Source organism: Neodiprion lecontei, chromosome 7, assembly GCF_021901455.1.
Source record: "Neodiprion lecontei isolate iyNeoLeco1 chromosome 7, iyNeoLeco1.1, whole genome shotgun sequence".
Lineage (NCBI taxonomy): Eukaryota > Metazoa > Arthropoda > Insecta > Hymenoptera > Diprionidae > Neodiprion > Neodiprion lecontei.
The window spans coordinates 17,659,947-17,684,176 of NC_060266.1; the positions used below are offsets into that span (position 1 = coordinate 17,659,947).

At 36.3% G+C, this 24,230-nt stretch overlaps 1 protein-coding gene across 9 annotated transcripts in view; it reads right to left on the reverse strand.

Moving 5' to 3' along the window:
• Nucleotides 1-10,324: 10,324 nt before the first annotated feature.
• The window catches only part of LOC107224281, a 305,837-nt gene continuing 291,931 nt past the window's right edge, over nt 10,325-24,230 (reverse strand). For all 9 annotated transcript variants that reach the window (XM_046745085.1, XM_046745083.1, XM_046745084.1 and 6 more), the window contains one exon: nt 10,325-13,758. The gene's annotated coding sequence lies outside the window, so the exon portion shown is untranslated. The remainder of the gene's footprint in view (nt 13,759-24,230) is intronic.

Sequence of the window (24,230 nt, forward strand, 5' to 3'; positions counted from 1 at the left end):
CGACGTCAGTTTGATGCTGGTTCGGATGCCTGAGAGAATCATTAATATCGCAACATCTGTGCCGGAGGTCCACAACCCAACCCTCGGCGTTCTCTCCTTCGCAAAGCCCGAAACTTCTTGGCTCTCTGAGCGAAAACCCGCCAACGTTTCGTTCTCTTCTACCTACCCTTTGGCCAACGACCCGAAATTCGAATATCAAGTAGTCGCGATATTATGTTAGACATGAAAGCACGCGACGCTTATACTGCATCTCTGCTTCTACTCGACGTTGCCATAACACAGGTTTCTTCAATATAAGTTAAAAAAATGTTTCATCGTGTCATGTGATGTGAAAAAAAAAAAAAAAATTGTAAATATTACCTTTTATCTTACCATATCAATTTTATAGCAATAGCCGAAAAACACGTTGTGTATATTCGATCGCTCACTCGTTCAATACACGAATTACCTGTCAAAAGGTGTATAATGTAAAAATTGTAAACGTAAATTGCCTTACATTCGTTAAGATTGTTTCTCTGATTTTCCCTTATTCATTTTAAATACTCTCTCACTGTAATTTTCGTATGTTTCGATGAAGTTTTTTTTTCTTTTTTTATTTTTTTTAATTGTTTCCCGAAATCATTAACTATTGTCGAAGACAATTCACAAGGTTTATGCTTTACCGGTCACTGACAGGATTGTGTTGTAACGAAATCTTGGCCGAGAAAATTTATATTAAAAAATTTTTCAAAGAAAAAAAGACAATTATCGGGAAAAGAATTTTTATGTGTGTTGCTCTGAATAGAGATTTTTTTACAACGTGTTATAAAAAACATGAAAAAAAATTGTCATTCTGTCCTGACGTCAGTATGTTTTATTGTATAGTATACTTTAACACCAGTTGATTCGAATTACCATCTCATTCTATATTTTCTTACCTACTCGTTTCTTTTCTCGGTAGAACGATTGAACGGTTACTGCATCAATGTGTTGTAATACGATGCAATGGCTGTTCGAATTTCAAGTTTTTTGAGAAACAAATAAATTTCATTTATCAATCCACACTCAGTCGCATTTAATATCTCGAAAACTAATATAATACTGTGAATGCAATCGTAAGAATGAACAATTTCGCTCTGAATATCTTTTCTACCATGGCCAAAAAGAGATTGTAAAATTTTAGGGTCTTGAGAATTCCCGACCTAATTCTTATAACCTCGTTTGTAACTGAGCGGTGCTAAAATACAGTGATGGAAATTATTGCATCGTTTAATTTAAAATCAACATAATCCGATTAAAGCTTACAAGTATATCCAATCAACTTCTCGCCCCGAATTTTTCTCCTTGAGCGATAAACTTTCAATTCTTACACCCCTCGAAAATGACAGGGTAGCACCTAACAACGTTGAGCACCGACGACAAATGAAATCCCCGTGAGGCAATTTTTCTTCATTATTCATTTCGGTAATCGACAAGGGTTCCAAGGTATGTACATACATACATTCAGGAAAATCAATTTGCTTGAAAGAAAAATCACTGTGACTAGGAAAGTATGCATCTTTCAAGGACATTTGTATAGGATTGTGTGTGTGTGTAGAAGAAAACGTATGCAATGGCGAAAGTTTACTGTATATGAATGTACATATGTGTAACGTATATAAGGTACCGATTCAATGATTGTATAATTATGAGCGTTATGGATTTGGAATATGGATATAAAATGATGTAATATCTTTGATTAATGTAAAGCAGAGTTTCAAAGAGAACTTTGTCAAGTTTTACGTTGTCAAATCAACGAGCGACAAAATTTTATGGTAAGGAGAAATTTTTTACCGTGTTCGAAGTTTCCCACAGGATGATAATGATAATACTGCACATGCATATAGAAGTCGAAACCTTCTGATGCTATTAAAACTCTCACACATCATTCAACCGTCGATTGATAAGGAAATGAACAAAATATTAAAGATAGAAGGTTAAATAACTGTGAAGATATGAAATGATGAAACGGATACGCCATTTTTTTTTACATACTTTGTCAACCTCAAATTAAATCCGCAGTTGAAATAATTATTGTCAAATATATATCGTAAGTTACATTCTGGTATTACGTTTTAATCGACGAATTTTCAATTTAGGGTAAACTTTAGAAGGATGGCCATTTATGATCAGTGAAAGTGTCGATGCGGTTCGTATTTAATGAGGTGTTGGTTGTCCAAAACTTGATACGTTTCATCGTTTTAGTTACGAGATGATCGTACAATTATGAGATTCGAAAGCTACGATAATCATTCTAGAAATACAAAAATACAAAGTACTGGAATTACAGAAAAAAAAATGTCGGTGATTCACTTCCAGAGACTTAAAAGTCTTTCAGTGTCATTCGATTTCATTCTACGATGGCCCGTTTAAAAAGAAGGAAAATCCGTTTCAATGACTTTGGAGAAAATAGTCGAATATCTCGTAATACAATTAACACAAGGTATCAATTTCCGGCTAATCAACCTTCTTATTAACAAACTTTAGCTTTGAGTATCCTAGACGTGCGTCAACAAGTTAAAGCGGCCCCCATACCTGTAATAAATTTTCTCACCAAGTTGTAAAATATGTCAACGTGAATCAGTATTTCATCGATATAAGCAACAACGCCAATTTCTTATTCCAAACATTATACATTTTTCGATCACTAAATTTATCGAGGTCGGAATCTGTGCGAAGGATTTACTTAGTTTGATATAGAGGGGTCATTGATAATCTGCAGGTCGATGGATAATATCTGGGCCATGCGCCACTGCGTCGATTTCTTTTCTTTTCTTCCTGCAGCTAATCTTTTTTCTCACTTTTTTCACTCCATCTCTCTAGTTGGCGCCATAAATTCAGTGCCACCATTTACACTGTCCGGAATAGACCTACGGAATTGTGGGACGGCGATGAAACGAGCCTTGGAATAATGTAGTAGGCTCCTGCGTAAACTGAATGAACGAACGTTGTGCACTTATACACACAACAATAGGGTGTTTCCAAGTGAACACCGCTGTATGTTGGATTGCCTACCATCGAGGGGAGAAAATATCGGTAATACAGACCAACCGAGTTATCGGTAGTTAGCGATGTGAAATCGAAAAAAATATAAAAGTTGGATGATTTTGGTAAAAACTTGATCCTCGGGGATTTTTGGGGTCGCTGATGATGAATCTGTTATCGGAATTGAAGAATTGCAAAATGGAGGATCCAAAAAGGCGACGTTGAAGTAATGAAAACTTAGCTATAGTCTGAATAAAACTGGATACCTAAATCTATAATTACCAATAAAACTAAAACTAACCAACCAACCAGCCTTCTCACCAACGTCAGTCTTATGCCAATATAAAATAAGAAGTGAAGCAAATTTATGACTAGTTTCTTCGTATGCTGGGGAACATTTTTCACCCTCGGGGGGTGGCAGACCCAAAGAATAACTTTCGCAATGAAATCAGAGACCCCAAAAACCCATACCGTTGTATCAAATTTGAAATTTGAATATAACAATAAAATTCATAATAAAACTGAAAATTTACCCCGACTCACCCATAATTTCACCCTCAGGGGGAGGTAAATTCAAAAAATAAGTTCTGAAATTAAATCAGGGACCCGAAACAACCCCGAGTACCAATTTTGGTGTTATTTGGCCAGTTGTATGTGGCTACCAGTTTTGGCACGAAAACTAGAAGAACTCGTACCAGTCAACTGGCTAAAGTGATTGTATAAGACTCGACTTGACCCAAGTGATTATGACCGGGTAGGTCTGTTTTACCGATATTTGTTCCCCTTAGTGGTAGGCAACCGAACATACTGCGGCGTTTACTTGGAAATACGCTATACGGATATATAATGTATTTGAAAACTCAGATATTTAATTTCAATCATTTCTTACGGGTTTGAGAGTACATTGATGATATACATACGTATGCGTATATACGTATGCACATACGTGCAGGTTTGCTTGTTTCTTTTATTCTCCTTTCGTAGTGTCGGGGCGGGTTCCGTTCGGAATTTAAATCAGTTCGATATACCCGGTACGATGCATAGGAACGAGACGTGCCTCCAATATGCTCCTTTGTCTTGTTCAGCGATATAAGTACACGTAGGTGGTATACCTATACATACACCTACTAGAAAGGTATCCATATGCAATGTGCCGCACGTGAGGATTTCTATACGAGAATATGAATCCAAAATGTAGACTCGCTGACTTGGCAATTCGCATATACACGTTATGTTGATCACGAACGATCCTGGCGACCTTGGCTGCCAAAAATAATGTATTTCGTTCAAAGATCAAGGGAAAAGAGATATGAAAGCGTGTGAGGGATGTAATTTTAGGATCCGGGGATAATAAACAGGCGAAAAAAGGAACATGTTTTCATTTTACAGACGTAGCGATATTTCATAGGATGAATAGAGTTTAGACTTTGTTACGAATAGACTCTAGAATTATACACGCAGAAGTGAAGTGATGCATGGTGTTACTGCTAACTGATGATATCGAGGGCTAGAGTGTATTTTCAGTCAATTGTGTATACATAATACACCATCTTCATCTTCATTTGTACAGTGTTACCTTGTTGTAAGAGTCCGCGTTATTGGGAAATGTCATCATGAGGTCAGAGCCTGGCTGTCGGCACCATTTCATAACCATATAATCTAAGTTTTTAATTTCAATGGAGGCAAATCGTAATTCCTGGGGTTTCAAATTATTCACATCACATAAGTCAATTAAAAATAATCAATAATGCACCAGTTCTACCATCCACACGTGCAAAAACACGGTCAACGATCAGCTGTCAGCCTGGTTGCATTAGTTTGATTTTTCTTCCACCAGATGACGCATTGCAAAGTGACAATATAACGAAGATCGGTGATGATTATCGACTCAGACTTACACACGAAACGCTCCGGTGACGAATTTCTGGGAAGTCTCTTATAACGAGGTAGTAGGTAGTCTACTTTCTCACATATTTTATCATACTTGAATATCGATACAACACATGATTACAGGAATTTAAGCTATTGAAACGATATAACTAAATACAATAGTCAACAAAAATTCACTTTTTGTGCGTAATATGAAAACTTTCAACTGATTATGTGAGGAACAAGGTTTAGTGTAATAGAATTGATAATTGAACATTTTAGATACGAATAGTTTTATTGTAATATGATTTTTCAGTTTTTGAAAAATGAGATTATATATATATATATATAGTGTTACAGTACACTGGTCAACAATATTTTGTAACAAGGAGATTGCTTACTAATTTTGAAATACCTATCTACCCTCATTATAAAACCATATTTATTTTGATTTGATCAGGTCTAGTTTTTGTGTACTTACAATAAATACCAGTTAGTGAGTTAAAATAAATGACAAAACACCCTGAATCAAAAAAAAAAAAGGTAACTTCAAACGATAGACATTCAATTTTACTGGTAGTAGCTGCAATACAAAAATTAGACCTGATCGAATCAAGTTGAATATGATTTTACAATGAGGGTAGATAGGTATTTCAAAATTAGTAAGTAACTTTCTTGTTACAAAATTTTATCAACCAGTGATATCATCGTTCCCTCCAATCTAACTTTGAATTTAGATTCTTGCTACGCTCTTTAACATTCGCTGCAATTCATTGAATCCTGTAACAGTGTTTCGTACAAATCACAAAACAGTAAGCCATGTCTAAAAAAAACGCGCATCTGATCTTCACCTGTATATAACAAACTCAATCTCAATAATCATAACGTAACCCATGACCGTCGAATCTAACCTTAGAATGATGTATCAGTCCAACACGTCATCATCCCCGAGGTAATCTAAGGTTAGATTCGACGGTCATGGGTTATGTTATGTTTATTGAGATTGAGTTTGTTTCACGCTCGGCCGACGGTGGCGCTCAGGTTTCTCTGTGTTGCCAACATAACTGTCTAGTGTAAAAAATTAGCCGTATCAGATTCATTGTCCCCAAGTGTACGTAGGAGTCTAATTACACAATTTTGGTATTCTTAACCGACACATTCTCTGAGCAGTAAAATATTTCCGTAGCTGTTGAAGAAATGTATCTGAAATATCGTTGGATTACATTAATAATGAACCGTGTAGGTACTGGTGGAATATTTCCATACTACCATTATATGTATATGTATATGTCTGACGTCCAACTCGAGCCCAGATGCGACGCCGAGAGAACTGCATATTGCTCAGATTATGATAAAACTCTGGTTGTGACGTAGGCGTGCATGCAAAGCGGATACGAAAACGGAAGCGCTTCAGCGAAACACGGATAACAAAAATGCTGGAAAGCCATGCGCCGCATTCGGGGCATTTCACGTGAATCTACCTCCGGACCTCGAAAGCTCCGATTTTCTTACCCTTGCAGGGTTTCGTTACACTATGTGACAGTACCTTCACCAATTTTGAGAATTGAAATTACTTCTAAAATGAGGTTACTGTGTAGTTTTATTGTAATGTGAACTTTCTAGTTAAGGGGGGTTACGACAGAGATTTCACACGACAACGACACAGCCACTGATTCTGATCGGTACACGTGTAAAAAAACCATCAATTTTTTGTACGGTTTTCGAGATACTAGTAACTTTCCTGAATTCCACTAGAAAAGAGCGATGCGGCGTCGAAATTTCAGCCCCTTGCGTTCGTTTGTTTATTTAATATAGAAAGAAAAAGGGTGAGTTTGCTCGGTCGGTAAAGGTAGGAGTACTACATGACCTTAATTTACAATAAATTGATATTTTTAATCGGTTTTTTTTTTCTTGTTGTTATATCGAGTGTTCCATATCCTTCACTTTCTACCAAAGTTTCACTCTACCAAATTCTAAGTAACTGAAGTGAGTATTCCAGATAAAGCAACTTGAATATACATTATATATGTATATTTATATATGTACGCTTCGGTGAGTGCGTACTTCAAATTTAAACGGATCCATTTATATTGGTTAGACTTTGTGATCGGAGAAAATCAACTCGGCGGTCAATTCGTGAAAAGGCTTCGCTCCTGACTTCTGTATAAATTTTCAACAGGTACGATGTCCGTAAATTATTTATCACCCGAGTTTACGACGTGGGGTAAAAACTTGCCGATGCACTTCCATCACGAATGTATAAGTGCATTGAATTGTATATATGTCCGTGATTATAACCATCTATACTACACGAGGCTTGCCATTCTAACTGTCGACTTTTCTAAAACTTAGTGTCGATTTTTGAAAGACTTAAACATTTCTTCTTTCTCATAAAACTATTCGATTCCATAACTAATATGTTAAAATGGTTTCTTGTTCTGTAATCGTATTTTCGAAACCTCAAATTAAAAATCAATTTTACCTTTTACTTAACTAGCACATGTTTGTTAACGGAGGGAAAAATTTTTTTCAGAGATTTCTGAAAACATTTCGAAACCTTCAAGTATTCATTTTTGTAAATCGAAAATATGCGAAATATTTGAAAGAATAGATAAAAAATTATTCCATCGGTGGATTAATCTTACGATAATCCCGACGAAAAATGAAAGTTTTGAGAGCTTTGTGAGTATTTTACAAAAGTGGAACTGTGGAAATTTTGTAATAATCGGAATTTAACTCACTAATTGATTCGAGTTCGATCCCTCAATTCACGCGAATCTATTTGTAGTTGTATATTTTTTATTCTTCAATGATATATTGGAACATTTATGCAAGAAATGTTTAAATGTACTATCACAAAAGTGAATTTATTGTTACTGTCTTTTAAAAATTGACGAAAATCCACGGAATCAAATCATGAGAATAGTTCTAATGACACGAATCTTGTGCAAACGTATATCGACTCCATGGAAAAATAGGCTTTATAGTGCATTGTTAAGAAAGTTTGTCTGAAATTTAATACACATTTGTTCGAAGCATTTTTGCAGATGCAGTCTATGAACATTCAAACACGATATTGACAATCAAAGGAGTTTAAGTGTATTTTGTCAATCACATGTATAGATATAAAGATATAATAAGATATAAAGGCATTTCATGCTGCATGTATATGAAAATTAATAAAAATTGTGAATATCAAGTTAGGGTTATATATTAAATTTACTTCATCGCCAAATTGGTTTCAATGAAAAGTTGTGAAACTCAATATCAATTTGTCTTGTTATCGTCGGAGACCATACCATAGAATTAATATACTCAGTGGGTCGAGTTAATTAGGAAAATTGGAAAAAGTTGATTCAGTCCCGAGAAAAGAATTCTAAATTATTTTACGTCGAAACAGCCCAAGTCAAGGTGTAATGAAAATGTAAAAAACGACAATATTTGGGGCAAGAGGCTGCTTGCTGTATAAAAATGGCGTACGTAAATTACGATTACAAAGATATTACAAAATGGTTGCACAGGTTGCGGGTATTACAAAACTAATAGAAATATTCCATGGTTTGCACGGATTACAAAGACCACAACTGACTGCAAAATTTCACAAGATTATGAAAAGTTTGCCAAGATTATAGCAAGGTAACATGTATCATAACAAGACCAGTAATATTACAGGGATTACATGGAATACAAGAATTACCAAAAAATGAATGCAAAGATTAAAAGAGATCACAAACTTAACGGGCGATTGTAACGGTTACGGGTATTAAAAGGATTACAAAGATAATGTGAGCAACACAAAAGTGTTATAAAAGGTGAGGAGGAATTACAAAGACGATAAGAAGTAAACGAGGCAACAAAGACAAGACTACAAGATTACGGGGCATATACAATATCAATTAACGCCTCGATTAGTGAAGAAAATAAATAATGGTGAATGAAATATCAGTTGCAACGAGGTTGATTTACTCAAAGATTTTCAACGCACATATTTATCCATTGAAATAAGATTCATTGCAATGTTGAAAGACCGTTTTACAATATTTCAAACTTATGAATACAAGGACTTACAATTCACACAGCACTTTTGCCGTGTGCACCGTTTCAACGGATTCAATTTCGCATGGACATTAGCGCGGGAATTTCAAAGCATTTGAAATTACAAAACTCTTTTTGATAAAAATAAGACTTGGGCCAATAATATAAAGACACGTGTCGTAGCGAATGATAAGCAACTTTTTCTTTCAAAACTTGTGTACAAGTAAGTTAAGGAATCTCGGCTTCTTGCACGTCAAAACACATTAAGAATGATTTGGGGATAAACGGGATGTTTGTGCGTGTAAAGAAAAGTTTTTTACGAAACATTTTTAAGAAACAGAAGTAATCAACATCCGGAAAATAAGTATAATACGATAAACTACTTTCGTTAGCTGACATGATAAAAATCCTATTTAAATCCGATTTTTCGTTTTCCAGTTTATGTTGGTACGTATATACGCGCCGTATAAAATGATGTGCTGAAAGTTCAGGGTTTATTCGATCAGCTATAAACTCTCCTGTGATGTGACCTATAAACGGTGTCGCTCCAACGTTGGGTGTCCACTTGAATGTGAATTAATGGCGAATGTTTTGCTGCGTGAAAAAGTTCTCGAATCTGCGAATACACGCCTCTTCCTCATTACTCATCCGCTTCTCTTTAAACCGTTCTGATCTTTTATGCACGTCGTTATAATTGCGCCGTGTGAAAATAATCATTCGGTTCGAGAAGGTGAAGTCGATCGGTTTTATTCAACATTTTCGTCACTGCCGTACTTTGATTTGCAACATTTCACTGCGTTAATGACAATTTATTTCATTGATCTCCAAGCAATAGGGGCAAAATAATTACGTGGCGTTAGTTGAGTCAATTGATGCTATTTAATCTAACAAGCTTCTGAAATAATTCTTCTGTCTTAAACCATTCAACATAAAATCTATTGATTTCACTTATGGAATAAGAAATGGTGTTGAGTTGAAGAAAAAAATGACGGTGAATTGCTTAGAGGTAATACTACTTGAAATATTTCGAAATATAGACGCACAGAAATTTTTTTTCAAGTAATCTGTTCGTTTTTTGATGTTGTTATGATGATTTAAAGATCATCAACAAAGAAAATGATGATAGTTGACGATGCGGATAGATAAATACACCTTTGCATATTCCAGTATTAGACGTATACTAAAAGCAGTGCTGATTTATTTGTTTCGTTAGCGTTTGAAGAAAAACGTGCAGCGATTTAATGGTCCGTGATAATTTAATTATCTGAAAACGTTCTTGGTAACTCCGATTCCGAAGAGGCTAATGAGCTGCACTTTTTCTTCTTTCTTCATCGCGTATATTCCCGTCGATAATCGTGGAGCAATGTGGGTTAATAATAATCAACAGTGTACCAATTAATAACGCAACAGTTAGATTTAATGATCCCGCTTTAATATAATTATCAAGTTACAAACAATCGTCGGTATTGTTGCAGAGAGAACTCCGACCACGTGAACATAAAAACTTGTGTATTCTTCGAGTTAAGTATAGTCGGTGAGAACTTATAATGTAAAAGTGTTTACTACCGGCTGACATCAGTCGTAAATATGTATTATTGACATTGGATAGCCAGTCATAAGGTATACACGTTGGTTGCGTACCTTGGCAAGCATCGTATGCGTGAATGCTTTTAAGGTCAGGTAGTACTCCTACCTTTACCGACCGAGTAAACTCACTTTTATTCTTTCTACATTAAATAAACAAACGTTCGGATAGGGTTCAAATTTCCGCCGTTGGCCAGCTGATCTTGAGAGTATCTTTTATTTACGAAATTATTGTAATTCGTAGTTCTCGTTCAGCAGCCGCAATATTGCATGAAAATTCTCACGATGGCCCATTTTACTCCTCATTCTTTCCGGAATTGCGCAAAGTATTTCAGTTATGCACTTTTTGACCCCTGAAATGTGGAAAATGTGGGGAATGGTAACATGTGTCAAAAGGTCACACATTTTTTTTAACGATTTTCGGGATATAATTAACTTTCCTGAATTCTGCCAGAAAAGAGCGATGCACCGTCAAAATTTTAACCCTTTCCATTCGTTTGTTTATTTAAAGTGGGGAGAAAAGGGGTGAGTTTGTTCGGTCGGTAAGGGTAGGACTACTATACGATCTTAAATCCCAGTCTTCCCACTTCCGAAGGTACGCGACAAGCGTGTGAGTTGTAAATATTCAAGTTTTCTTTTTTTTTCCTCAAGTTTCCGTCATCCCACGTGGAAATGTGTTTATACAACATGAGCATGTTTTACGCGTTTCTTCACGCGTGTTTTCTGTACACGAAGTACCCGGTTATCTAACGGTAGATAATGCCTGGGAATCCTGGAAGTAAATTGTGACTTTTCCTGTACTCCGCGCATGCGCAGTTGCAAACAAATCTGACATTATGCAATCCTAACCTCAGTTTCGTACTTCGTGAAAAAAACGCGTAACACACTCTTGTCATATATAAAAAATTGTGACATTATATATATACTATTGTGACGATTGAGTCTTACAGGTATATACATGTATTATTGTACATGTAGTATCGAATAAACAGATTTCAGATGCGGGAATTATTATACTTAGCATTTAGAATGTAATACATAACCCCCTCATTAATTCCTTATATTCAATTAAATTTACAATAATATAGTGACAACAACAGAATAACAGAAGTACATCTACATGTATGTTCATATCTATTATATACATATACATATATGTATATCATGTATACTAATTTACAAAGTAATATAATTATTCTTAAATTGCTTTACATTAGTACACGATATGATAAAATCTTCACTGTTTGCGACACGAAAGTTCGTCAGACGCGAAATGTCTTTGAATTGTTATTATTAATATACTTTTTCTTCTTCTTATTCTTCTTATTCCTATTATTATTATTATTATTATTATTATTATTATTCTCATTGTAATTATATTGTATTGTACATAAATACGCACATGCATCCTATAGTATATTCCATGAATGTATTGTATATACATGCATTGTGCGTAAGACGTGAATTTTTTTCACTTCTTCGAAATTCACTCCTCCAGGTAACATTTAATACGTTGGTATAGACACATAAATATTTATCAGGTATTATCCGAAGGTAGCTCCAGGGTACATTTTTCTGACATTTTTTTTTTTCTACTTCACTGATACAGAAATTGCCGACAGGAAACAAAAATGGAACCAGTATTGCAAAGCTCTTAACATTTGACAAGAGGAAGCTTTTATATATTTGCACTGCGGAATTTAAATTAAGACTTTTAGAGAATAAAGTATGTAGGTAATTATTCGAGAAATATAGCGACGTGAGGATATGTTGTTAAATAAAACCACCCGTGTTCTGAAATTGTGAAAAAAAATAAACATTTATAAATAAAAATGTAAGGTTGAAATTTAAGGACAGATCTTCTTAACCCTTTGAGTCATAGCGGTAAATATTCGTTCCGTCTATTTTATAACCATTTTTCTGTACATTTAGAGAACTTTTCAACATATTTCTTTGCGATTTTTTACTATTTCTGATAGTATACCGATAGGTTTTCAGTACTCGAGAAAAATTATTGCGATATAATGTGAATTACTGTTGGAAACAAATAATTTACATCCGAGAAAGTTACCCGTCTACACACATTCTTGTTTTACATAAATTATCAGTTTTTGGGGTCACTGATTACGAATCTGAAATCAGCTTTTGAAAATTCAGTATGACATATCGAATCAGCGATCCCGAAAACCCCTGCATGGAGTTTTTTGACCACACTCGATCAAATTTGAAATTTTCGTCCTCCCTATTGGATCCGCGATCTTGAAGTTTTCAAACGTGATTTCAGATTCGTAATCAGTGTCTCCAAAAATCATAGAATACTAGATCGACGTAAAAGTTGACTCGGTACAATAATATGCGAATTAAAAGGTCAAGTTATGGTCCACCAGATGAATTCGTTCGATCGGCCTAGTAATGAACTATGATGTAAGGTTGAAAATTAACAGCAGTAAATAACAAATTTTATCTGCGTAATAACGTTTGAGTGATAACCTTAACTGATATGATACGATTGCTTGGAAGCTTTTGTAATTAAACCAAACCACCCGCATCGCTTTCATCAAGAAATATGTAGCCAATGTTGACATTCGTGAAACACCCTGTACGTGTAGTGTTTTCGTACGATCAGTTAGGTAAGTAGTTTTTTTCATTGTAATATATAATATACATATATGATACCATGTAATAGCGTATGTATACCTATACTGTAGTTCAATTTAATCGATAGCACCAACGATGACGTCAGCTCTGCATGAAAATTCTCAACTAAATTGTTTTTATTGGTCATTGGTCCGAGTCCTGACCTAGCCATAATTCGATATCACTTTAAATTTAACTGTTATTAACTATTGAAATCGTTACTGTAATTATCATCAATTTTAATATTAGACATCTCTTTGATCACACTTGTATAGGTATGTAATGGCGGTAGCAACAGGCTGAGGTGAATTGTCGAAAGCTCTCGATCCGTTGCCAAGTTCTCTCGTCCCGTTCTTTATCACACACCACAGCTACGTGTTTATATGTATATATGTATATATAAATTTCAGTTCACTCGACAAGATCGAGCAAACGAATGGACTAGTATCGATACGAGTTTGAATGTATATATATATATATTATTTATATTTATTATTATATATATATATATATATATACCTACATATAATAGGACAGACCTGAAATTTTCTTTAGTAGTCCATATCTGTCCAACGATTTAAGTACGTTGCTTTGTCTACCCGCGCGGCCGAAGAGTTTAGCCACCGTTCTCTGAAACAAATAAGAAAACAAGGATCGCTTGATTATTTTACAGCTTCACCGAGGTCGAAGTTGAAGAACGAAGAATCAACATCGCCGCGAAGCGAAGAGAGAAAAACCACGAGATAAAAAAAACAAAAAAAAAAAATATATATATACATATATATACCTTGAAACGAAAAGAAGAAAGTAGCGAGAGATGATGTACAAAAACTTTTCTACACTTTTACCGCATTTGCGGCAGCTGCAAAATCAACTAGAGGAATTTGTATTCGCGGCGTGGGTGAAACACAATACGCGTATATAGACATCGCTGCCGCCTGTGGATGGTTTTGTATAACGTGTTACTTCACACCGGAAATCGGAAATACAAAATAACAATGGTGTGAATTGTGGGTTTTTGACTCGTGCAGTGCTTCGCATAACGGAATTTACCACCAGGCTGAATAATATCCCTTTGTCTGCACCGACGCCCATGCTTTATGCATCACGACGGTACTAGGTAGGTACAGCAGTGCAACCTGAATATCTGTAATTGTTTACGACGGTAATACCCGTACCGAATCGGGAAATAATACTAGAGTGAGATTTAAAATTAGAACATAAATATTTCAGAATTATTACAGCAACTTGTCTTTTATCTGAGCTTATGTATGCAATTCATTGATGTCATTTTTTCTTCTTGAACCAACAAAATAGATTTTCTTGGAGCCCGTTCGCTTTAATATAGTATCCCTTATTTGTTCCAAATACGATGACTTCGATTCGACAATTTCGATTTATTTAGTTTGTCAAAATGATTTAGCTAAGCGAGTTCCTTGATTAAAAAAAAGCCTTTCTTGCCGCGATCAATTCAAGTATTGATTCGAGTGAACCTTTGCCATGCGTATCCGAAATTGGGTCAAATAAATATCATGTTCTGAAGTTTATTCATTGTTCCTCCAAATCGCATGTTCGTTGGAAAAAACAATTGGGTGCATTGAATAAAATAAGTACAAACGAAGATTTTACATCGATTGAATGCCATACTTTGTTGATCCAATCGAGGCTTGTAATGTAATTGGTTGAATGGTACTAGTAACATAAACGGCCACTAGATGGTAAACTTTCTCGCTATGGAAGTAGCTTTAGAGATGAAATTTTGTAAACTCTTTGAAATCTTGTGAAATCGTTGGAAATCTCTACAAGATTTTGAGTCAGGTGTTATGTTTTGTGAAATTTTGTAATATTGAAACCTGTGGCACATACGAACATTCCGTGCTCGTTATGCGAGGTGTGTTCAAAAAGTAAGGTGACTTTTCTAATTTCGCGGGCTATGTCCGTTCGATCTTCGATTTTTTTTTATGTTATGTTGGTACACTTGTCCCGAACATCTGTACACAGTTTCAAGTGTATAGCATGTTTAGTTTGTTTTTGACAGATACAAAGGTGAGACGTATTTTGGTGTGCTCGGCGATTTTTTGCTATCAAGAAAAATGGATCAAAGAATTTGCATCAAATTTTGTGTAAAAAATGGAATCAAGTGCTCCAAAACACTTGAAATGTTGACAGTGGCATACGGTGAGTCTACTCTTAGTAAAAAAAACGTTTATAAGTGGTACAAGCTCTTCCAAGATGGCCGTGAAGATGCCAATGACAAACCTCGCTCTGGACGCCCCAGCACGTCAACAACAGATGAAAACGTTGAAGCAGTGAAGAAAATTGTTTTGGAAAATCGTCGAATCACTATCAGAGAAGTTGCTGAGGATGTTGGCATATCGGTTGGCTCGTGCCATGAAATTTTTTCGGATGTTTTGGGTATGAGACGTGTGTCAGCGAAGTTTGTTCCGAAACTGCTTAATTTTCACCAGAAGAATCGTCGCATGAGCATCGCTCAGGAGCTGTTGAATGACGTCAATGATGATCCTGATTTACTCAAAAGGGTCATAACTGGTGACGAATCATACCAGCACTTAATTCCATTTTTTACACAAAATTTGATGCAAATTCTTTGATCCATTTTTCTTGATAGCAAAAAGTCGCCGAGCACACCAAAATAGGTCTCACCTTTGTATCTGTCAAAAACAAACTAAACATGCTATACACTTGAAACTGTGTACAGATGTTCGGGACAAGTGTACCAACATAACATAAAAAAAAATCGAAGATCGAACGGACATAGCCCGCGAAATTAGAAAAGTCACCTTACTTTTTGAACACACCTCGTATGTCATTATAGGTGAGTATGAATATCCAGAAATGGAAATCATGTTTTTCAGTCCTGCATTATTTTCCAAGAACCTACCAATGATCACATATGCTGAGGTAGGAAATAAAAAAACAAGAAACGTGAAATGACCATCCGATAAAAGGACGAAAATTCATCTTACTCATAAAATCGATAAACCGCTTGTGCTTCTATTCATGTACATTTTCCACTCAGGTTGGCATCACTGTTCCACGTACAGATACATGCTTCACTGCGCCATTGAAACGGATGTTGTCACACGCATGAATGATGCCCATCCGTCAAAAGCGATATCAATTGTGATTTTGGAGCCAAGAATTGTTGAAATTTGGTCCACCAGTGTGGCCGCCAAAGTTGAAAACTCAATTTCTTTTCACGACGGATAAATTACGTGCTGAAAGTCTGAATATTCTGGCAGACCGGTCATTTCATGTGTAACCGCAGACCCAGTCATACGCCCAGTTATTTTACCGTTCAATGTAAGCTTCATACATTTTTTGTCTGCTGAAATTTAATGCGCACGCGTTACAATCAATTTCTGACTGTTGGTCATCCTGGCAAACAGCCGCTCTCGGATTGCAGCGCGTGCGCGTTAAATTTTAGCAGACGACGGACTGTGTGATTGTCGATAAAAATTCACTTTGCAGGTAGAAACGTCCAGAAGGTATCACGCTATTCACTACAACTGTGTTTCAAAGATTACCGCAAGTGGCAAGTTTGAAATACTTTTCAAATCGCAAATACATTTCGCTGAAATAAATAAGCATGGTAATCTGGCAGTTCTCAAGTTTCGACTGATTCGTGCCCACGCACATATTACAGATTCAGATACCCTTTGACAGGTGAACTCGTTCTTGAGCCGTGACAGACACGTGATACGCACGCGCAGCCGGTCGGTAAACTCATACCCCGGTCGGTAATCGGATTAGTTGCGAATTCAGTGATATTCATCGTTCCCGAGGCTGGCGAGCCGAGCCGTTGGATCGATTCGATATCCAACGATACGCGTATGTGTTTGTTCGTTTTTTTTTTAGCCACCCACCTGACCGTGTCCATATAGTCAATACGTTATAAAAATCCCCACAGCTTCACAGCCGTCAAATGTGCCAACTTTGAATAATATTTATGTAAGCCGCCTCGGGCACCGAAGGTATTTTAGCCTCGCATGATGCCCGGGACGTTATTAGCGAATGTAAATCAACGGGAGGACTTCTATTCGCAAAAATATGTATCGCAGGAATAACGATGAAATCGTTGGGTACATCGCGATGACGTCAACGTCAATTTTCGACGAACAAACATACCTATAAATAAAATAAAAACGATCCGGAATAAATGAATTCTCGTAAATATAAACGAAGACTAGTGCTGACTCGAGGGGGGGGGGGAATTAAATGAATAATAATGAAAACAATGAATATTGAACGACTGTCATCGATAATTGCCTTATTTCATTCCAACTCCTGTAAACTAAAATATAGTTCCAGTTTTTATCGAGAATTAGCTGAACAGATACGTTTGATAAGGAAATCGTCCGTCGTTTTATACGACCATATATGAGGGATTCTCCGTCAACTCGGCCACTTTTTTTTCGACCATCTCGGATCTGTCCCATAATTGGTTATATCAAAGTACTGCTAAAAGGTACTCTATATGAATTTTTTCAGATTTTTTAATTCATTATTTGAGAAATTGCCGTTTTTTTTCAAATGAATATATCTCGGAAACTTGAAGTGACTGAAAAAAAATTACTACAGAAAAGTTGTAGTTTTTGTTTAGCTTTCGAGATGAATTTTTGAAAAAAATTTTACGTTCCGGTAACGCTGATTTTTTACCAAAAAAGGAAGAAATTATTTTTTTTTATTCAAAAAGGACCCTTTTTTTTGCTGAAAAAATTACAGAGTCTTCCAATACGTGTGACAATATCGCCAAAAAATCGCCAAAGTGACACGGATCGAGGTTCTAGGGTAAAAAAAATAAAGCCACACAAATTAATTTTTTTATACCGGAACCTCGACTCGAAAAAAAAGTGGCCGAGTTGACGGAGAATCCCTCATATGTAGCAAGTTGTTTCGAGTATTAAAATATAAGAAATGCTTTCCACTGAATAATAGGTACCTGGGACAGGGACGTTGCTTTGTATTTTCCTGCTTTCAGAGCACCTCTTGTTATCTCCTTGGTACCTTTTGTTCTTTATTCTATCGACTGCAGGGCTTACGCTCGGTTCTCGAACGTGATCCTATTTATTTTTCAATTCGAATCAACAGATTGCATTTATATCAAAGGAACATCGCAGGCAATGGAATATCCAGCCTAAGGTTATTCACATCGATAGTCTTGATTCGGTAGGTACAGAATGCTGGAGTGCCAGACATTCGGACTTAATCCTTGACTATTTTTTTCAAAAATTAACAAACCTCACATCAACATTTTACATAACGAAGACAGAACTCGGGCTTGTGAAAATTTGACACTTTGACCAATATATCTTTTCCAAAACTCTTCGCAAAAACATAACCAATTATACAGCATTGCCACTGTATTGAACATTGTTCACCTAAGTTCCAATTTCAAGATCCTTCCAACTATCTTTAAAAATAACGGCGAACAGTCGATAGAGAGCTTAATCGATTCGCAACGTTTTAAATATTCAAAAAACACAGCTGCTCAAGTATAACAAGTAACTTCGAAACAGCACACTCCGCGTTTCGATCATAAATGATAGATTGGAGCGACAGCCGATTTTACCTGGCTAAACTAGTTTGGCCGACAACTCAATTCTTGTGAAATCCCTAGAGGACCCAGTTTCCCAATAATCTCTCGACGTATCGGCTTATATAATGGTTCTAGGTAAGCCGTAAACTATTATTTTGAAATATGAATCGGAAAGAGGTGAAGATGAAAACGCAAAAATGTGCAAATGGGGATTTACCGTGACTCGTGGAGGGGGGAGGAAAAGAAGGGGCGAATGGGGATGTTAATTAAGTTAATTTTATGAATAATTGCGCGAACGAGAATCTCAGGTGTGTAACTTCTTTGGAAATAGTGATGAGACCTTCTCACTCTGTGCTCTTGCATTTTTTCCCAAAACTGACGTACCAAGCCGTGCTGCAATAATATATTTCTAAGGGCTCCAACAGTCACTGGGTATTAGCACCGATTCTGATTTTGATATTTTTGGTAAGATTCCAATACCTTCGGGCTCATTTTCTTAAAATACATTCAACACGTCTTACATTCCAGTTCATTTATAATCTGATTCAGTCGGTGTAGCCAATTCGTCCTCAATTTGTCAAAGCTTCATGCATGTTCCGCACGAAGTTTACCGACACTCTCGATCCTTTCTTTATGTCCTATTTTAGTGCATTCACTATTCACTAGCCTCTCTTCCAACTACTCGACTCCACGATTCCAGCTCTTGCATCGTCGCTAGAAAGACTTCCGGTGAGGTGTTTCCTGCCTAGTACTGTCCCTCTCATGAGCAGGACGTAATTGCGCCAGGCAGGACGAGTGGAAGCACAGTTCGCGCTGCGTTATTGGCTTTGCTCAACCATCCGGTAAGCTTAGCTGGGAAAAGCCACAGCTGAGCCTCCGTCAAAGAGGATATCAAAAAGCAAGCTATTTATGTTCGCCACAGCGGACAACCTCGAGTGTACTTAAGCGGCGATCCATTGAGTCAAATTCGAATATTCACTACGGTGGATTACTTCAGAATACTTAATCATGTAATCACGGATGGTAGTTTTTTTCCCATGACAAGCGATGTGCCATCGGAGAAGTAACCGCAGTTCAAGCTTTTCGAGTTCTCGAACCAGAAGCGATGATGCCTATACATCGGAAAAGTAGGCTGACGCTACGAGGTACACTGGAAATCGTTCGAAGAGGTAAGTTGAGACGTTTCCTGGCCCGCGGCCGAATGGATGAAGTTTCAAATTCCTAGAGTGCCACAAACGCCTCGAGTGCCTTTGTAAATGCGTCAAAGGAGAGAGAGGAACTTTTATCGTGACGTTGGCCGGTGCAGAACGGTTAAAGCGAAGATAAAATTGGCGCCCAGGGAGATGCCGGCCTTTCTGCCAGATGTTATATTCATCTCGACATTTCGCAGCTATGATACCTTGACAACTGTGGGTGAATATGACACGTCAATTCACGTCGTGAAATGCCTACACAAAGTCCGAGTTAATAGAGCTTATGAAATAAAAGTGTCGTGTATCCTCACGAAGTGCCCTTATATTGTGTATTCAATTTATCGTGATATTTTTCACATTCATGAGTACCCTTATCAAACTTTGGAAGCGGTGTTTCTTCGAAACTTTATCTCCTTCTATTCAGGGGAGACATTGAAGAGACGAAATAAAGGACCACAGGAAGTTGTTATTCGGCAGGGAATCTAGGAATGCAAGAGTTTGCATCTCTGAATCGAAGTCCGTGCAGTGTCGTTGGATGAATAATAAACACATTCTTGTGAGTCCGTCAAACTTCTGTGAGGTTTGTTTTTCTGGTACAATTGTAGTTGTTGTCGGCACAGCACTGCGGTTGTAGAATAAACCAAACATACTATGTACCTGGGGAACTATTGCAAAGTTGATGGATATTTTACATGTGAGATATTGGTGCATTTCTTTAAGATCTTATGGGACGTATATTCTGAACCAAAAGTGAGTATCGGTGAGAGTATTGACTACTTCGCGATGAGAATATAATCTGAAAAACATCAATCATAACCAAGATCACAATAAAATTCGATTTGAATAATAATTATGCAGAAAAGTTAATAGAGTGTATAAAAAAAAAAAAAAATTTCAGGGAATTTTTTTTTATTTCATATGAAATGAATTCATTTTTTGAATTTTTTGGCGATTTTGAATATTCTAATTCCCAAAATTTTCCAACACTCTATTTATGAAAACGTTCGTTGTTCCATGCCTCTGAAACTTCTTCAATGTAATGTATAACCGTTTCACGGAAACCGGTCCAAAAATTCAGGCCTTCATCCATTTTTTAAAATTGAAAAAATTCTCGCGAACGGGTTTTTCAAGATCTCCGAAAATTCTAAAAGAATGCATATATATATATTTAGAAAAATCGGTGAATTCATTTCATATGAAATAAAAAAAATTTTACTTGAGATTCAAAACACAAATGTTTGTTTCAACAATTTATTTAATTGTTACAATTTTTTGGTATTATTATTATCCAAAAAGGCTTATCTTATTAACTTGGTTATGATTGATTTGTTTCAGACTTTAATCTCATCGCGAAGTGATCAATATTCTTACCGTGAGTCACTTTTGGTTGAGAATATGCGTTCCATAAAACCTTGACCAATCTTCTGAATATCTTGATCCAATTAGTATATCGTTACACATATTCCCATAGCAGACCCAATTCTAGAGCGCTTTCATTGAATATTTTTCATATGCAAGCATTGCATATTGTCCTTCAAATCAAGCTCTCAGTATCTGAAATTATATTGGTTCCAATGTACGCGAGAAAATATTTGCTCAACGGACATTAATAGTACTACTTTATGTGGCATGCCCGTAAACCGAGTGTTTTTAGGTGAGGATGATGGCGAGCTGAAGCAGAGCCGATGGCGAGAACTCAACACATCATTAGAGCTAAAAACAGTTTACGGGCCTACCCCATACATTATTTTTTACGGCATTCGCATGAAAAAGTTGCTCAATGTTGCCCATTTTCGATATACGAGACGGGGTGATTGAGGTTATGGTGACCTGACAGTTCGGCGACGTTATAGCAGTACTACGCGCATGCGCGCTTCAGTGACTACTTCATAGTGTAGTTTCCACGCGTAGTTCGAACTTCGTATGAAAACTGACATAAAAAGGACTATTTATCGCAGTTCTAACATATACTATCTGAAGGTGGCACTTTGCCGATCGAAAGAAAAGCGTCAGAAAGCTTCTTTTCCATACCTGAGCCGCAAACGATATCTGAAAGATCGATGTTCAGTTTTGAAGATAAAAATTACTTTGTATTATGCAACTTTGCAAACATTCTTAACCCTTTCATGCAAACCTTTTTCCTTACATTCGATTCACTTGAAATTTTGAATGCATTGGCGTTTGGGGTCGCTGATTACGAATCTGAACTCGAAATTTGAAAACACAAAATGGCGGATTCAATATGGCGTGCAATAAAAACCAACAGGAAGGAAAAATTTCGAAAAAGTCTGTAAGGTATTTGGTGTGTGTTAAGTTTGTGTAAAAATTTACATTTGGGTTTTCATGGTTAATCAGCAGGAAATGTTGTTTTTTTTTTTTCGTGGAAAAGTACGAATTTCGACCATTTGTTTACGTGTACTATTTTTGAAATAATTAAATAAATAGATTGTATATTTTTTTTAGAATTATAAATATTTCAGGGACCATGTGGAACCGAAAAACACGGTCGTTGTTACTAACAACGTAGTTGAATAAATAAAAAGCTGCAAAAAGAAGGTGGGACGCTCAGACTCCCAACATAAATTAGAGGGTTAAGGGATTCGGAGAAGCTGTGTCATTCTAGACACTTAGTAAGAAGGTGCTCCTGAAGTTTGCTCAGCTGTTATTAGGAGTACGGAAACACTAAAATCCAACGAGATTGATTTAAGGTATGATTTGTTATTAGAAGTGTGAAGAAAAGCGTTAATCAATCAAACCAGATCGCCCTTTTCAATAATCATTTCTTAGAGAACTAGCTGGCCCTAAACTTATTTTATTAGACTAGAAATTGAATGATCAAGTTGTTGCGATGACGCACTGACGATGATTTTACTTTTACAACAATTCTAGCGTCACAAATTTTATAATCTTCATTGCGAAATGATTAAATATTCTCTCTGACTAATTAATTATGAAGTTACGCATGATTGATTTACAATAACAGACTATTCTTTAGAAATCTCGATGCCTTTTGGAATATGGATGATCGACTGTAATGCTTTCCTAGAAAAATACAGTAACTAGGTAACTATTAATTTGAAAACCGAATAAAATGAAGCAAGATATACTAAATTTTAATATAGTCACTGATCTCAGCTGATCGTTCCGCTAAATCTTCGACCTCCTAGGTCGTATAATCTTGAGTAGACGCTAATTTATGCTTCTATATTCAGGGGGTCACAAAAAGTATAGATGTTAGTTGAAAAGTTGCAAATATAGTATTGGTGTTTATAATACTGTCCATAAAGTTTTTACCGACGATCATGCTCGATTTGAAACTTTCATAAAAGTTGGCAGTCAAATCAACGTTATCAGAAGCCTTGAATAAGAATCGAGACGTGTTTGTAAAGTATGCGAATTTCTTAAACACTCCATACTGACATCTTTACCCTCCTAGAACCGATGGATGTATCTAACTATAATGAAAAAGGATAGACGCACCGATTACGTACAACACGTGACGCAAAATGGGATTTTTTTTACAGCTAATCAATTAATCACAAAGTTTTGAAACGGTATTTTTTTTCACCCAGCAATACTTGAGAATAAGGAAAGAAAAACTTCGAGACACGTCGGTTCAATTTGGGAAGTAAATTTGAATCGGGTTTATTCGAATTGGCTTCCCTTCTGGGAACCATCGTTGGATCTACCTCTTCGTGGGATCCACAAATAAGAGCTAGAGAAGTTAAGCAAGGATTTCTTCCTGTCTCTATTTCCCGCTTTCTCCTTTCTCAAGATCGCATGATTAACAGTCTTGAGGAAACTCAGATTCCCCAAGACTTTCAGAGTAATTGCAGAAGGGAGCTTCACCCCTCGTTTGCGAGTCGAGGATATCCAAGTATATATTTTCGCATTTCATGGAACCAGGACCGCGTATCTACCATAAACGAATCTTCCGTACCGAATACCTAATATTCCCAAGCACGTTTTCGCCTCAGTATATCCTCGTTGAAACTTGGAATTCAACAACGCCGAAGGTGAGCCTACGTTTGAAATTTATGAAAAATTACTATCTTTGCAGTTATCGATATTGTACGTCCACGCATTCGATATTTGTCGCGCCGTGTTAAACCGAACGCACATGAAACATTGCCAGTTTTAATTTATACCTGATTGTTTCCGTTCGTTTTACACTGAGAAAAATTCAGTAAAACAGGTATCGTTGAAAAAACTGTTTAAATATTGTTGGAATTACGAAAAATGAGGTACACGTAACCATTTTGCGATATTGTCGATCCTTTTTTGGTAATTGCAACGCAAAATCAGTTTTTGAGGTTTACTGTACTTTTTTAGTTAAATAAGGATTTATG